Source organism: Equus quagga, chromosome 1 (genome assembly GCF_021613505.1).
Source record: "Equus quagga isolate Etosha38 chromosome 1, UCLA_HA_Equagga_1.0, whole genome shotgun sequence".
Taxonomy (NCBI): domain Eukaryota; kingdom Metazoa; phylum Chordata; class Mammalia; order Perissodactyla; family Equidae; genus Equus; species Equus quagga.
Window position 1 is genome coordinate 87,776,752 of NC_060267.1, and position 14,393 is coordinate 87,791,144.

General features: G+C 45.0%; 1 protein-coding gene and 1 non-coding gene across 7 annotated transcripts in view; one reads left to right on the plus strand and one right to left on the minus strand.

The window, feature by feature from the left end:
• MVB12B (multivesicular body subunit 12B) overlaps positions 1–14,393 on the plus strand; it is a 188,794-nt gene that overhangs the window by 127,054 nt on the left and 47,347 nt on the right. The window lies entirely within an intron of this gene.
• LOC124231584 (U6 spliceosomal RNA) lies at positions 7,074–7,177 on the minus strand. The gene has a single exon (XR_006886608.1). It is a non-coding gene; the product is annotated as a U6 spliceosomal RNA (small nuclear RNA).

Genomic DNA, 14,393 nt, shown 5'->3' on the forward strand with positions numbered 1-14,393 from the left:
GTGTACTGATTATGCAAAATTACTTTTCACACCATTTTTTTTGTGATGGAGTTTGGAGTAAAATTAAATTTTTTATAGCCTTCTTATCATGCTGTTTTACAGTGGTTTTTCCACAGAAGTTGAATTTAATCTACTATATTACATTGACCAGCACAGTTATTCTAATGTAGCATTTTGTGATTTGACAAAGAATAATAGAACACATTGCTCATTGTTCATTACAGTGCCCCTAATAAAAAGGAGCTCCCGTGTATAGAACATAGCTGTTATTTATGAAGAATGCCTAATTCATACGGTTAAAAATGCAAAATTGTACTAGGAAGTAGTTCTTTTTGGGGAGAGAATATCTGGGCGAAGCAAATGGAAAGAGGCTTGTTGCTACAGATTTTACATGCTAAAGGAGGGGTCTTCTTTTAATGACCAGAGTGTTTAAATTGTACTACTTTCTTCTTCTTTGAAGGGAAAAAAAAAAAAAAAAGCCAGATAATCTCATTCTATTAAGGGAGGTGTCACAGGTTCGACTCGTCTTGATTTACATAATCCCGGAAGTCTTTCATAGTTGAATAGCATTTATAAAAGGTAATTACACTTTGGTATAAAGTATCAAAAAAAAAAAAACAAGTCTTAAAAAGCCTCAATGATAAAGTGTGGGTTTTTGCAAAGCATCCTGTGCTAGTGTCAGATCCAAGTCCAGGCTGTGTGTGCCACCAGGTGACATTAATCTCAGCTTATCCTTGTCCACGTTCTCAGATAACATTCTCCCCACAGTTCAGCTGGTAGTAGGATATGAAAGACTCGGCAGACTCACCCCAAACTGGGCTTGCAGGGCTGTTATCTCGATGCAGGGTAGGTGCAGTCTTCCAGGTGGCGGGGGGTTGGGGGGGAGACCAGGTAGGAGAAAACAGATTTTCTGTTGCATCGAAAATCCTGTCTGGGAGTGTAGTATTTTAAATATAGCAGATAAATATAAAGAAAAATATTTCTATGTATGTAATCTGAAGTTTGACTGGTTTTCAAAAAAGGACCACTGTGTATTAAGTCTTACCAGGGTTTTTGTAGACTCAGGGTATATGTTTCTGTTCTAAACAGAGTAGAATCCTGTATACAGAGAGACTCCCACCGAGCTTTCTGTGTCCCGACTACTCACTCAAGTGGTTCAGACCTGGGCATCAGCACCTTCCCACCCAGGTCCACGTCCCACAGGCTCGAAAACGCGTCCTTGTTTGAACAGACTTGAGGCGGATTTGGATCTGTGTAAAGGGTTCAACTCCCTTAGCCCTGGGGGAGTCAAACTCGTTTTTTTAATATCCTTCGACAGGCAGCACTGATTGCTCTTCACAGAGGGGGCCCTGGAGTGGGAGCAGGACTTCATCGACACCTCCCTGGCAGCCTCTGGGGAAACAGACCAACAGAAGGTTGCAGACCTCGGAACTCAGAGCACGGCTCTGTCTGCATCTGCTCAGGGGCGGGGGTGGGGCACAGGGTGCAGGGCTGCGGCTGCTGTCTCGGAGTGTGGGGTCTCCACAGGACCCAGACAGACTGACTCAGCTAGAGCCCGGATGTTACCCCCACAGTATTAGAGAGATTATACTGTGTGCATTCTACTATATACTAGTCTTCAGAATATTTTTGGTGAAATTCTATTTTGTTTCTGGCCCAGTCTTGGAGGAAGTTTAATAGTAAGCTAACTATATTTGGTTACCAATTGTGCTAGATTGACTAATTAAACTAAACATAAAGAAATGCGATTCAGAGCCCAGAGCACTTTCAGTAAGCGGTACCACGTCCTGTGTTCGCCTTACCTCCAGAGGACTTCAAAAACTTGAAACCTCTCACGTACCCTCTTTTGTAAACTCAAAATGTATTTTTGTGAAAATTAAAATTATATGAAAAAGAGAATGCATAAATCAGACATGATTAAAAATATTTGTTCTAATGCAGTAATAATTTGGTGGTAATGCTTTCATCAGTGTAGCTTAAGGCCACATTAAGTGGACAGACTTTATATGGATTCTCTAATTTTAATCTTCAAAATGCTATCTAATGTCTCATTAAGACTTGCATATAATGTATCTTAAGTATAGTCATTAAATATAGTTTAGGGAGATTTATGTTCAGATATTGCTTAAAGATGTTTTAATAGGCCCATTTACTCTGATGATATTAATGAGCTCTTAATACAGACGAAGCTTCTAAAACTAGTGGTAAAGACTCCAGCCCAAACACAACAGCTTGGAATCAGTGCCTGGTCTGCACAAGAGCCCCCAGGCTGGCCCTGCGGACACTGCAGGCTTCGTGTGAGCCCCTCTGGCGAGCCCCGAGTTTCAGAGTAGGGTCTCCTCTGACTTGGGCTGGCTGCTGACCCCAGAAGGCTCTGTTTTTCTGCAAGACTGGAGACAGTCCTTTTTCTCCCCTGAATCAATGCATGTGTGCTAATTTGGCCAAATTGTACATCTCCAAGGTCATTTGAGCGGCACTGATGCTCTTGGCAGTGTCACGGGGGCACGAGAGGGTTAAAGGAGGCTGTCGCTGTGCTGCTTGTGCGAGCATCTGCCAGGTAAGTTGTGCGCAGCCTGGCATCGTTACGTGAACAGCTTTGCTCTGCCACGAGTGAACTGTAAAAGGTCACAAGGGTGTGCTTTCACCTTTCAGGCATTTGTGGCAACTGAGATATACGTAATAACATGGTCCTGCTCATTCAAAGTGGGAAAGAAAAAGTCCAGCCCAACAGGAATCTCTGTGCGCCCCGAGCATCACGCGGTCCTTCCCTAGGCCCCGTTTTTAAACATGTCACAAAAAAATCTCCATGTCGGTATTTCCTTTGCTTTCAGAGAAATATTGAAAAGCACATTTTTTTTTGTTTCAATTATTTTAAGGGAGAGAAAAAAAAGGAACGTATGAGTTCAGAGACTTTTCTAATTACTAAATTGGTTTGTTATAAAAAGATAATAGCAAATTTCTTCTTTTCATAATTGGACATTTCTTCCCTGTAGGCTAATGCACGCACAGCCCGTGCATGCACAATAAGTTGTGCTTTTGAAAAGCCATAACTAGCTAATAACAGCTACAGTGTCATCAGAGAGTAATGGCGTGCTGATTAGCATAATTAATGACAAATGGTGGTGCGGAATTGGTGGATCGGTTTATCGGATGATGAATGCGGCACGGCCTGGGCCGGGGCTGCCAACTAGGCCTCGCTGGCTGTCAGCCCTTCTGTTCTCGCCGAGGCAGCCCTCATTACTCACGATGGGAGGTGCCAGTTTGTATTCTGTTTGGAGCACAGAAAACTTAATAATCCAAGCAAATGTGGCTTTCCCTTTTTTCTCTGTATTTACTCACAAAAAACCTTTTCTCGCTCCTTCCCATTTGTGGCCGAACCGTGAGGACACAGCTATTTTGGGATGCTCCCACAGTGCTTCCAGGGAAAACAAAAGGTAGCGTAAGAGACACGTGGATGGCAGTGCTTTCCTCTGACCACAGATGAACTGCTCCCGCTAGGAAGACTTCTGCTCTGTGAACTCTGTTTATCTGACTATTTGGAAGAGGAAAGAGATGAACTCAATAAGCTATATGTTCTGTCCTGAAATAAGACCAGCACATTTATCTTTGACTTGATTAATCAAGACCTAATTTGCATCCTCAAATGAGACTGATAAAAATGAATTTACCTTTTAACCTTTAGAGGAGGAAAAGTGTTTCTCTGCAAGATTTCTGGGGCTATCTTTCCTTAACCGATAAGAAGCAACTCCTTTATCAATAAAGATGAAAATCCTTAATTTGCATTAGTGAATGAGACTAATTATTATATAGTTAATTAGCATCTGGAAATGAGGATTATCTTAATTACAAAGCACAATTTCCCTAATAGCTACAAAACTGTAAGTTTGATCTGTGTGGAAATTGGTAACTATTATTATGTAATTAGTAATAACATTAATAGTATAGAGAATTTAGGCATAATTTGCATATGCAAATGTAATTTACCTGAACGAAACAAGTGGACCATTAATGATTCGAGCATGATAGAGCCAACTGAAAGTTCTAGACAGCTGAACGGTATCCATTATGCCGAGTAGCTAAATTATTAAGCGGTGGAGTAGATAAGGATGTTTTTATTTGGGTGGTCAGAGTGGTTTTTGTTTTAAGAAGAATTAGTAGCTGGAAGGTTAATAATGAAGCTAGTGCCTGGGGAAATAGCTGGCCACAGGGTCACCGCCTTGATTTCCCCATGCTTCCCAACATCCCTTGAATCTTAGCTGGGCGTTCCTTGCATATTTTAACATTTCTGAATATTGGATATGTCTTACAATTGATGTTTACTGTTCAAGCAGTTATACACACACACGAGCACAGCGAATTATGAAATCAGTGGTGCAGCTTACAGTTCTTCGGGGAAAATTCAGAGCTTTCTGAGTTTTATCTGTATGGCCCTATCTCTTCGGAGCTGCCTCTTTATAAACTACCTCTCCTCTGGTACCTATCCACTCCCTCCTTCAGGCTGTAGCAGCATTTCCCAAAAGGTGGGGCGTGTGCCCCTGAGGGAGAGATGTGGATGGCCTTCTTAATTTTTTATTTCACCCATAATAGTATATCAGTGGATAGCATTGTTTAGGATAAGATTAAAGTGGGTATATTAATCAGGCTTTGCTGGGTTATGCTGCAGTGACAAACCACGGTGGCTGACACCACCACCATTTTGTACGGCACTCAAGTTCTGAGTTGGTGACTGCAGATTGATGGGGTCCCGCTCCATGCATCGTCTCGTTCTGGGACCAGCCCCTATCTGCAACATGCTGTTCTTAGAGTAGAGGAGAGGAGCAAGAGACCTGGAAGAAACACTCAGTGGCTCCTAGAGCTTCTGGTCAAACATGGGAAGGCGCTCAGCCCAGCCGACATCAGCCTGCAGGGGTGCGTCCTCTTCCCCAGGAGGCCCTGCCCTTCCCATGGCAGTGGGAGGTGGGAGCACATACCCAGGAATGGTAGTTTTGAGTTTTAAATAGTGAGTTTCAGAAAGAATTAAATTTAAAAATAATAAAAAAATAAAGGGTTTTTTAATTTTTAAAAATTTTAAAAAGTGAGTTTTCAGATGTAAAGAAAAATATGAAGTCAGTAATTATACTGGAAAAAAATAGATGAAGCTGGGACATGAGACACTGTTTCCTAAAATTTGGGAAACATTGTCTGTAGCTTATCTTCAACTCATCGGGAGCTTGAATTCTCCTGGGATGGTTAGGTACGAGCTCAGGATTCCACAGATGCTCCGGCGTGGTGGAAATAGCTCTGCTCTCTGAGGTTTAAGGCTCATTTTGACCACTTCCAAACTGGAGAAAGTTGTTGGCTTTCTCTAGGATTCCATTTTCCCAGCTGCAAATGAAGCCGTTGGACCAGGTGGTCCTTCTTGCTGCTCTGCCCTCCCACCACCCCTTCGGAGCACCTGTTGAGAATCAGACACCTTGCAGGGCTGGTGGGACTCAGCAGTTCCTCTAAGAACCTAAAAAATAGTTTGTTACTAGACAGAAAAGTTCATTGATAGATTTTTCTTTATCAAAAACAGGCACAAAGTTTTCTAATTTATAAAAGTAACATGTTCATTGTAGAAAAGTGGGGAAATACATAAAATTACCCAGAGAAACAATATTTTAAGGTATATCTTTCAACTTTTTCCTATACCATGCATATTTATACATAAAAGTATATTTCTACCTAATTGTCCGTGCTGGTTTTTTGATCAGATTTATTGAGGTATTATTTACATACAGTAAAATTCACCCTCTTAATGTGTGCATTTCAATGAATTTTGACAAATGTCAAATTACATGCTAAATGTTATGTAACCAACACCAGAAGCGAGATAGGGAATTTTTCCATCACCCTAAAAAGCTCTCTTGTTCCTGTTTCCAGTCATTTTCCTCCCTCACCCCCAGTCCCTGCCAGTCCCTCGTGCGTTTCGTGTTATCATCCGTGGAATCATACAGCGTGCACCTGCTGTCTGTGTCGCTCAGCACAGTGTTTCTGAGAGCCGTCCACGTTGTTCCATATAGCAGTAGCTCGCTCCTTTTTATTGCTGAGAATGTCCGTCCTGTTTTGAGACCTGGTCATGCTCCTTTCTCCTGGTTCATAGTCTTCCTCAGGGCAAACTGAATGGCTGCTTCACCTTCCTCTCGGTACAATGCACTTTCTCTGCCCAGTCCCTATGACTGGGTGCGTACGCTGTTTTCACTTCTAAAAATGACGCTTTGGTGAACATTCCTTTAGGTATATCTTTGTGCCTTAGGGTAAGTGTGCATTTTTAAGCATTTTGATACATGATGACAAATTGCCCACCAAGACGGCTGAATCCATTTACACTCCCACATGTGCGAAAGAATTTTTCTTCCCTGAAATCTTACTAACTGGCTACTATTTTCTGAAATCCTTATCCATTTGAAAGATGAGACGGCATCTTACTGTTAGTTTACATTTCCCTGTTTACTAGTGAGGGGCGCATTTCCCTCTGTGGCCTGGCCATCTGGATCCCTCCAGTGCTTTCCTGTTTATACTACAGCTTTTCTGTTCAAGTCCGGCTTGTGCTTATTGGGCCGTAGCAGCTCCTTACGGAACAAGGCCCTTTCTTGCTCTTGTGTTACTACTGCTTTTTTCCAGTTTGTGGTTTGTCCTTTGAGTTTTGTGCCTTTGCTATTGCATTTTAGCAAGACCTTCTTTATCTCTTGGTATATTCTGGTATCTCCCTTTTTTTTTTTTACATTTAAATCTAAAATTCATCTGTAATTTATTTTCATGTATGGCATAAGGATCTAACTATGTTTTTCCAAATTATTTATCATTGTCCCAGCATTACTTATTAAATAAGCTTTCTTTTCAAATGAGTTTGTAACAAAAATCTTCTATCAACCTCCTATTACCTACTGTGATATATTTTGTGGCTTGTGCCCTGTTCCATTGACTTGAATGCGTCTTCTCATGGGAGGATCACATTTTTAATTATTGTAAATGTATATGTTTGATATCCTGTCTCATTATTCTTTGTAGTTGTTTTTCAAAATGTTCCTGGTAATTCTAGCTCAATTTTTTTTTTTAGTATGGAATGCTCCATGAATTTTCGTGCCCTCCTTGTGCAGGGGTCATGCTAACCTCTGTATCTTTACAATTTTAGTATGTGTGCTGCCGAGGCGAGCGCTTGAGCTCAATTTTTTTACCCAGTGGAAATTTAGAATCACTTCAAGTTCCAAGGAGAATCCTTTCAAAGTTTTGATTGAGAAAATATTGAAGTTATAAATTAATTTGGGGAGAGTGGTCGTTTTTAAAGTACTTGATCTTTCCTTCTAGAAAAAAGGCAGTATGGCTGCATTTATTGAAATGTTCCTTTATATCATTCAGTAAAGTATTATAGTTTACTTTCTGTTTATCTAATTCCTAGGTTTTAAATGTTTTCATTGTTGCTTTGCCCATTATGTTTTAACTGGGCATTGCTTATTTATATTTATAAGAATACTGCTGGTTTTTGAATATTCATTTTGTAACGGGCCACCTTGCTTGTTTATTCCTGGTAGCTTCCAACTGATTTCCTTGAGTTTTCTCGATAGACAGCAACATCATCTTGCAAATATGATCTTGGCTCTTTGATAACATTTATACCTTATTTCTTTTTCTTGCTTTGTATCGTTGGCCAGAACATCCAAAGCAGCAAATGACAGTAGCAATAGCTTGCGAAAGTTCTCTCTGGTTCCTGACTTCGATGGGGCTGTTTCTAGTGTTGCTACTCAGGTCTGAGAGAGGCTGGTAATCGAGAAGAGAGTTTGATCATGTTAAAGGAGCCATTCTTCTATTGCTATTTTCCTGGGAGTTGTGTTTTTTTTTTTTTTTTTTTTTAAATTCGGGCACTAATTTCAATTTCATATAAAAGTAACTTCAGAATCTATCAATAACACAATATTGTATTTTTTCTCATTTAACTTATCGATACTAATCAATTTTTATTTTGATGATTTAGCATTTAGAAAATTATGGTTATGTTTCTGAAATAAATCCTGCTTTATTTTGGGGCATTATTCTTTACATATAGTACTAGATTTCAGCTGCTGTTATTTAAGTTAGGATTTTGGTATTTCTATAAGTGAGATTGGGCTTAATGCTTGTCAAGATATTATTTTTGAGTGATCTGAGAATCAAGAGGTTTTTTCTTTCAAATATAAGAATATTTTTAAAATACTGTACTATCTTTTTCTTGAGGGGAAGAAGGAAAATGAAAGAAAGTTCCCTTAAGAAATAAATGGACCTGAAAGCATCTGGGGAGTGAGTGGTGTTTTGGGAGGGAGGGACAATGATTTGAATTTCTTTCACAATTGTGAATTTTTTTTTCAGGCTTTCTGCTCTTTCTTGAGTCAGTTTTGTTATTTATATTTTCTTTCAAAGAGAAATCAGCTCTTTCATATAAATTTTAAAGTTTAGTGGTATAAAATTGTGCCTAAGAGCTTATTTTGATTTTAAAATTAATATACATGTGGTCATATTTATCCCTCATGTTATTTTTTTTCCTCTCTTTTTCTTGGTTATCCATGGTAAGGACTTATTTGTTTTATTTATTGTTTTAAATAACTAGTTTTTAATTTATTTTTCAAGGCATTAGGCTTTTGCCTTATATTTCGTTATTTAATTTTATCTTTAGCTCCTTTTTCTGCTTTCTTTTGGCTTCTTTTGGTTTTTGTAGCTTCTTGGGTTGAATGGTCACCTCATTTGTTTTCACTTCTTTTTGATTTTTAATACAAGTATTTAAAGCTATGTTAATATTTTTGTGTATTTGCTGGTATTCTGGTGTATAGTACTCATATTTATAAATATATAATTTAATTTTGATTGCCTCTGACTCAAGTGTTAGAAAATACTTTTTTCAGAGTGATTCAGATTTTGTTTAATCTTTTCGTATTAATTTCTAATTTTTTTTGCAAGGTGGTCAGAGAATGTAGCCTGTCTAATTTTTTTTTCACAGATATTTAGTCTTTCTTTGTCATCCTCTGCGTGATCAGTTTTAGTAAATGACACTTGAAAATGTGTCTTCTTTCTATAAGGCACTGTGTTTGAGATAGACACACACACACACACACACACACACACACTGCCATTCTCTGATCAGATAGGATGGATGGTACATCCATGTCCACGTCCATCCATCCTACTTGATCAAAGAATGGTAGTGTTTTAGTGTTTTGTAGATTTCTTTTTTATCATTATCATTTTTGAGCATTGGTGGTGTTTTGTACGTTTCAATGTAATGTTATTCATGCCATGAAGGTTTATGACTGTGTATTTTACTCTTCATTAAAATAAAATTCCCCCTTTTTGTTCCGTTTTGGGTTTCTGGCCCTAAGTTCTATAATGTTCTTGTCCTGCGTTGCTCTCAGGCCTCGGCCGAGGCCGTGGCCGTGGCCGGGCAGTGGCTTCATGTCCCCCTCTGCTCCGACAGGTCAGCCTCCTCCTCGGGCCTTTACTCTGGTCTCCCTCCTGCCCCAGGAGCCTTCCTGTTCCCCGTCCACATCCTGACCAGTCTCCCACCTGCACCCCAGCCCTGCTTTTCCCAGCAGCCAGGCCCAGTGACTCCCTTTCTCCCCTGGTTCCTTCCATGGGCACCTCCAGCTGCCTTTGTGCCCCAAGTGTGAGCACACATCTCTCGGGTCCCCTCCACGTGCACGTCAGCTGCCCTGGGTCAGCTTCCTCCTCCTCGTGGGCAGAGCTCTGCGTTCAGAGGCCCCCAGCCCAGCCATGCTCTGTCTTCTTTACCACATAGTTTCCTTGTTATTAAAGGGGCTGGTTGCTGCTACTAGACTGTTCTGTTCTTAGAGTTCATCATGGAACACCAACTAATTCATTTTTTTTTAAATTATTTCAAGAGCCTTAGTCCAAAACTGTGATTGTTGGAAGTTCTATCTGAAACCCTTCCCACATTCCCCGGTGATGCTCCAGGGACGCGCACGAGGACACGGGCAGCATGGTGCAGAGAGGAAGTGGGGCCCTGCAGACTACCGCCTCCCAGGCTGGCGCCGTCCAGGAACTCACAGACCCTGCCCTTCAGGCTCCGTGTCCTCCTGTCTACGCAGGGCTCCCCGCACCCATCCCACACGGGGCCGGGGCTGTGAGAAGTCAGCGAGGCCGTTCACCCATTCAGTGCCCAGTTCCCGAGAAACTGCTGTGTGCCCAGCCCAGGGGCCCACTCTGGTTGATAACTCACAGAGAGCCTGGGGGCAGCGGGAGGCTGCCTGGAGCACACACCAGTTTGCTGTAACCGCCGCCATAAACACTCAGGTGCCAACTGTGGAAATGAGGCGTGCTCTTCAGTCCCTTGAGGTGGGTTCCCTGGAGAAGGCTCAGTGGCCGTGGGCACAGAGTGCAGCCGTCCACAGGGCGATCCTGGCAGATGGGGCCGGGCCACAGAGGTCCACGGGCCCTCTCCCTCTCAGGCTGTGGGTCTGGGGGACAGTGACAGCCTCCCTGGTTTCCTGTCGTTACTGTGGTTTCGGATGAGAGTGAATAAGCCCACAGCACCTCCTTACTAAGGCTCATTTCCAGAGGAAGGCAGAGAGTCATTCTTCATGGTTAAAAGTAAGGACAGCCTATAATTTGGGCAAATTTAGCCACTTCCTACGTTTCGTGCCCAGAGACCTGGGATATTTCTGAACCTGGAAGGGCTGGTCTGGGCCCAATAAGCCCTGAGTCCCATGGGCAGCTGTGCTGGCCGGGGTGACTGTTGTGTCATTACCTGCAATGAGAAGGACTGGCTTCTGTCCTCTCTTGACCAGCCTTGCCGTGGAGGAGCAAGTGACATGCGTGTCTTTTTGGTTTCAGGAATGATAGTCAGTGCTTATTGAGCGAAATCACTTTATGTATGAACTTATTTAATCCTCCCGACCACCCTGGGAAACATGGGGTACTATGAGTGAGGAACTGAGGTTCAGAGAGGTTAAGTGAGTTTCCCAAGGACACACAGTAAATCACGACAGTGCCCCCTGGGTGCCTTCTACAGAGTTCTCTCATAGCCTTTCACACTCTTCTGCTCTTGGTTTTAAGTTTCTTTCTCATTTCCTAGACTGTACACTCCATGAGGGAAGCACTTGGCCTTCTCAATATTTGTACCCCCAACCTCCTGAGATGCAGCATCAAAGTTGACTGTGAGGGCTCTGCAGTCAAGTTCATGTCGCCATCCGGTCTCCCTTCTGGCCGGCAGCCTGTGCCCGGGCCTCAGTGGTGGTGGCTGCAGAGAAGCAGGGCAGGAAGGCTCAGTGGGTCATGAGCACTGCTGGTTCCCTGTTGTGAGAGCAGAGACCCCGGGCCTCCCCGGGAAGGAAGGCCCGGTGCCCCGGGGAGCAGTGCGCAGATTCCGTGTGCTCTCGTTAGGAGCCTATCTGATGGCCGGCTGAGCCTGCAGATCTGTCCCGGGACCAGTGGACGCTCCCGCTGGCCCCCAGAGCAGCCTGGGAAGCCAGCCCCACCGGGCGGCACAGATGGCAAGCCCGAACGACAGGGTAAACGGCAATATGTCTTGGAGACATTGTCAGCCTGCGGCTTATTTGTCATGTCGCCGCAGCCTCGTGGCTCAGGGACGCCCTCCCTCCCTGCCCTGCCCCCTCCCTGCGTGAGGATTATTTACAGGAAACTGCTTTTCCTAGGGTTGGGGGGAGGGCATAGAGACGGAGGGGTTCCAGAACAGACGTTGGTCGTTTTCTTTCTGTTTGGGAAGTGAGGAATAATAACAATGATAAACACCCACCTAGCATTTATAGAGTGTCAGCTCTTGTTCTCAATATTCTACCCAAATCATCCCTGCTGCCCTCATAACAACCCTAAGAGGTGTAGATATCATTAGTCTCAGCTTACAGATGCAGACACAAAGGCACAGAGAGCTAGTTAACTTACCCACAGTCACACAGCTCAAGCAGGCTGGGCCGGGATCCATTCTTGACCTCCAGCCTCTACTGTCCAGTGTGTGCTGGAGGCTGAAAGGCACTTGCCTCTTGCTCGGGGCCAGCACCCATTCAGGAGAGGTGGCACCTGAGATTAAGGCCTCTAGGGAAGCTGTGGGATACCAGGGACGTCCTGCGGGCCCTGTGGGTGTAGAGTAGCTGCTCCCCTCAGCCGGAAACGGGCGTGTGGACTGTCTGGCATTCCAGTGACAAGGCCCCGTGGTGCCAGGCTGATGCATTGCTGGCCAGAAATGCCTGTGCGTTCCCCCCAGGGTGCAGCCAGCTCCTCGCTGGTGACGTCTTTGCATCACTGGAAGGCCAGCGGCCAGAGGAGGAGCAGGAGGCCTGGAGGCCAAGTCCCCCCAGCTCTACCGTTCACCCAAATCTGTGATCAGGAACCAGGCTGTTCACCCTCTGGGCCTCGGTGTCCTCAGTGGTAGAAACAGAAATGGAGGTATGAAAAGCCTCCCCAGAGAGACCAGTGAAGATCCAGTGAGGTAAAGCTCGCAAGTGGCCGGTTGCTCACACCTGCGGAGAACGGGCTGGGGGAGCCGTGGAGAGGCTCGTGCAAAGGGACCGGCCCTGTAGTGCACTCCGGGCTGGGCGGCAGTCAGGGGCACGCGGCAGGCGCTCGCTGAGGGAAGGATGCTGAGAGCTGCTCGGGCCCTTCGGTGACGTGAGGAAGAGCCCTGGAGACTAGAGCATGGCAAGGCTCCAAGAGAATAGGGCTCAGTCAAGCCTGTGCCCCCAGGCCCGCAAGCAGCAGGGGTTCACACACGGCTGGAGGCAGGGGAGCAGAAGCCAGGAGGAGGAGTGAGGGGGCCTCCGGGAGCTCCGAGGTGGCCCTGCCCTTGTCCCCTGCCTTCCAGCGGTGGGAAGAGAGAAGGCTCGAGGGCCTGGGCTGGGTGCCCAGAACACGCATCATTTGAGAGGATTTATTTATCTTTCTGATTTAGCTTTAAAGAAGCCCCAGAACACACAGCCTCTGGTCACAGGTAAGCAATGACAAGCCGGGAGGAATATAAAGAGCAGATTACATGAGCCGTCTGACGGACCCGAGCTGTTTGCTGAGCCTGTGTGTCAGTGTCTCTCAGGTTGGATGACTGAGGAAACTTGGCGTGTCACAGGCTTGGCAGTTATGAAAGTCACACTGTTTCATCCCTCGGCCCCCTCTTACTGGTTATGCGAAAGTTGTACCAAAAACCCCATTCCCAGAAGCCTCCTGTACGTGTGTGTCAGGGGGTCAGCTTGTCAAAGTATCGTTCAGATGCTTGAGGTGTCAGTGACCAGCAGAGGTATTTTCTTCTCCTCTGGAAGATGGGAAAAGGAAGGATCTTACCAAGTGCCCTGGAGCATCTTCATTTCACGGGTGCACGCGTGCGCACACACATGCAGAGCATGCACACCCACGTGGCCACACACACAACATGCAGGCTCGTGTATGTACGCACACCCAGGGCTCCTAAGTAGAATTTGCATTGTATACAATGCACCCCGCATAGTTCCTGGTCCTCGGGTGTCGCCCTTTCAGCCAGTCATTTGTCGAACCCCAAGGCCCTCCTCCCCACCGGTCCCTCTGCTTGATTCTGGGCCGTAAAAGGCAAAGAAGCCAGGGTCGCCCCCCGGCCCTGGGGATGCTCTCCCTCCAGTGCACCTGCCCCGGCCAGCACTCAGCTTCCTGTGTTGCAGGCCGAGTGGACCCTCAGAGTTGGCCTGGGAGCCGGGAAGCGTGTTCCCCGTCAGAGCACAGTCTGTTTGTGATTTGGGGGCGGCCAGCGTAACAGATTCCACGGGGCCTGCAGGCTATTTGCTGTACTGGAAATTGGTTCTATTTGGAATGTTACTGGAAATAACAAGGCAGCTGTTCAGCCTCTCTGTGCTGGGCTAGTAAGTGGAAGGTGTTTCACCCCGTGGGGGACAGAAAGAGTTGTCAGAGCCCTTTCCTCCAGTCTTTGCCCTCTGACCTGTGTGTTTGGGCGTGGGGTGTGGGAGGTGAATTGGGGCGCTGGAGAGTGTTCTGGCCGAAGTAATTGGGATAGTAATTGGAATATCTTAGGAAGGGAAATTCAAGGGTGATTGCTAACTGATGCCAAAAATAAAACAACTGTGAAATGCTTAGCAACTTGGTGGACCTTTGTTTTCCAACCATTTCTGCAAATTGTGGTCCAGTTCGTTCTCTGGGACAAGTGACCTGCTAATATGGGGGGCATGGCTGTAGGACAATATGGTCTCATTTGAAAAACCCTGGACTCGAGTCTCAGCTCTGCCCCTGAGACAAGTCACTCCCGTTTTCTGAGCTTCAGGTCAGGCTTCTGTCAAGTGGAGAACGTGGGAAAGACTGATTAAGAAAAGACACACAAAAGTGCCTTGTCAGCTGTGAGATCCGTGGGGTTGGTACAATCCCGCCTTCTTCCACACGGCAGGTTTTTATTGAGCGTCTAT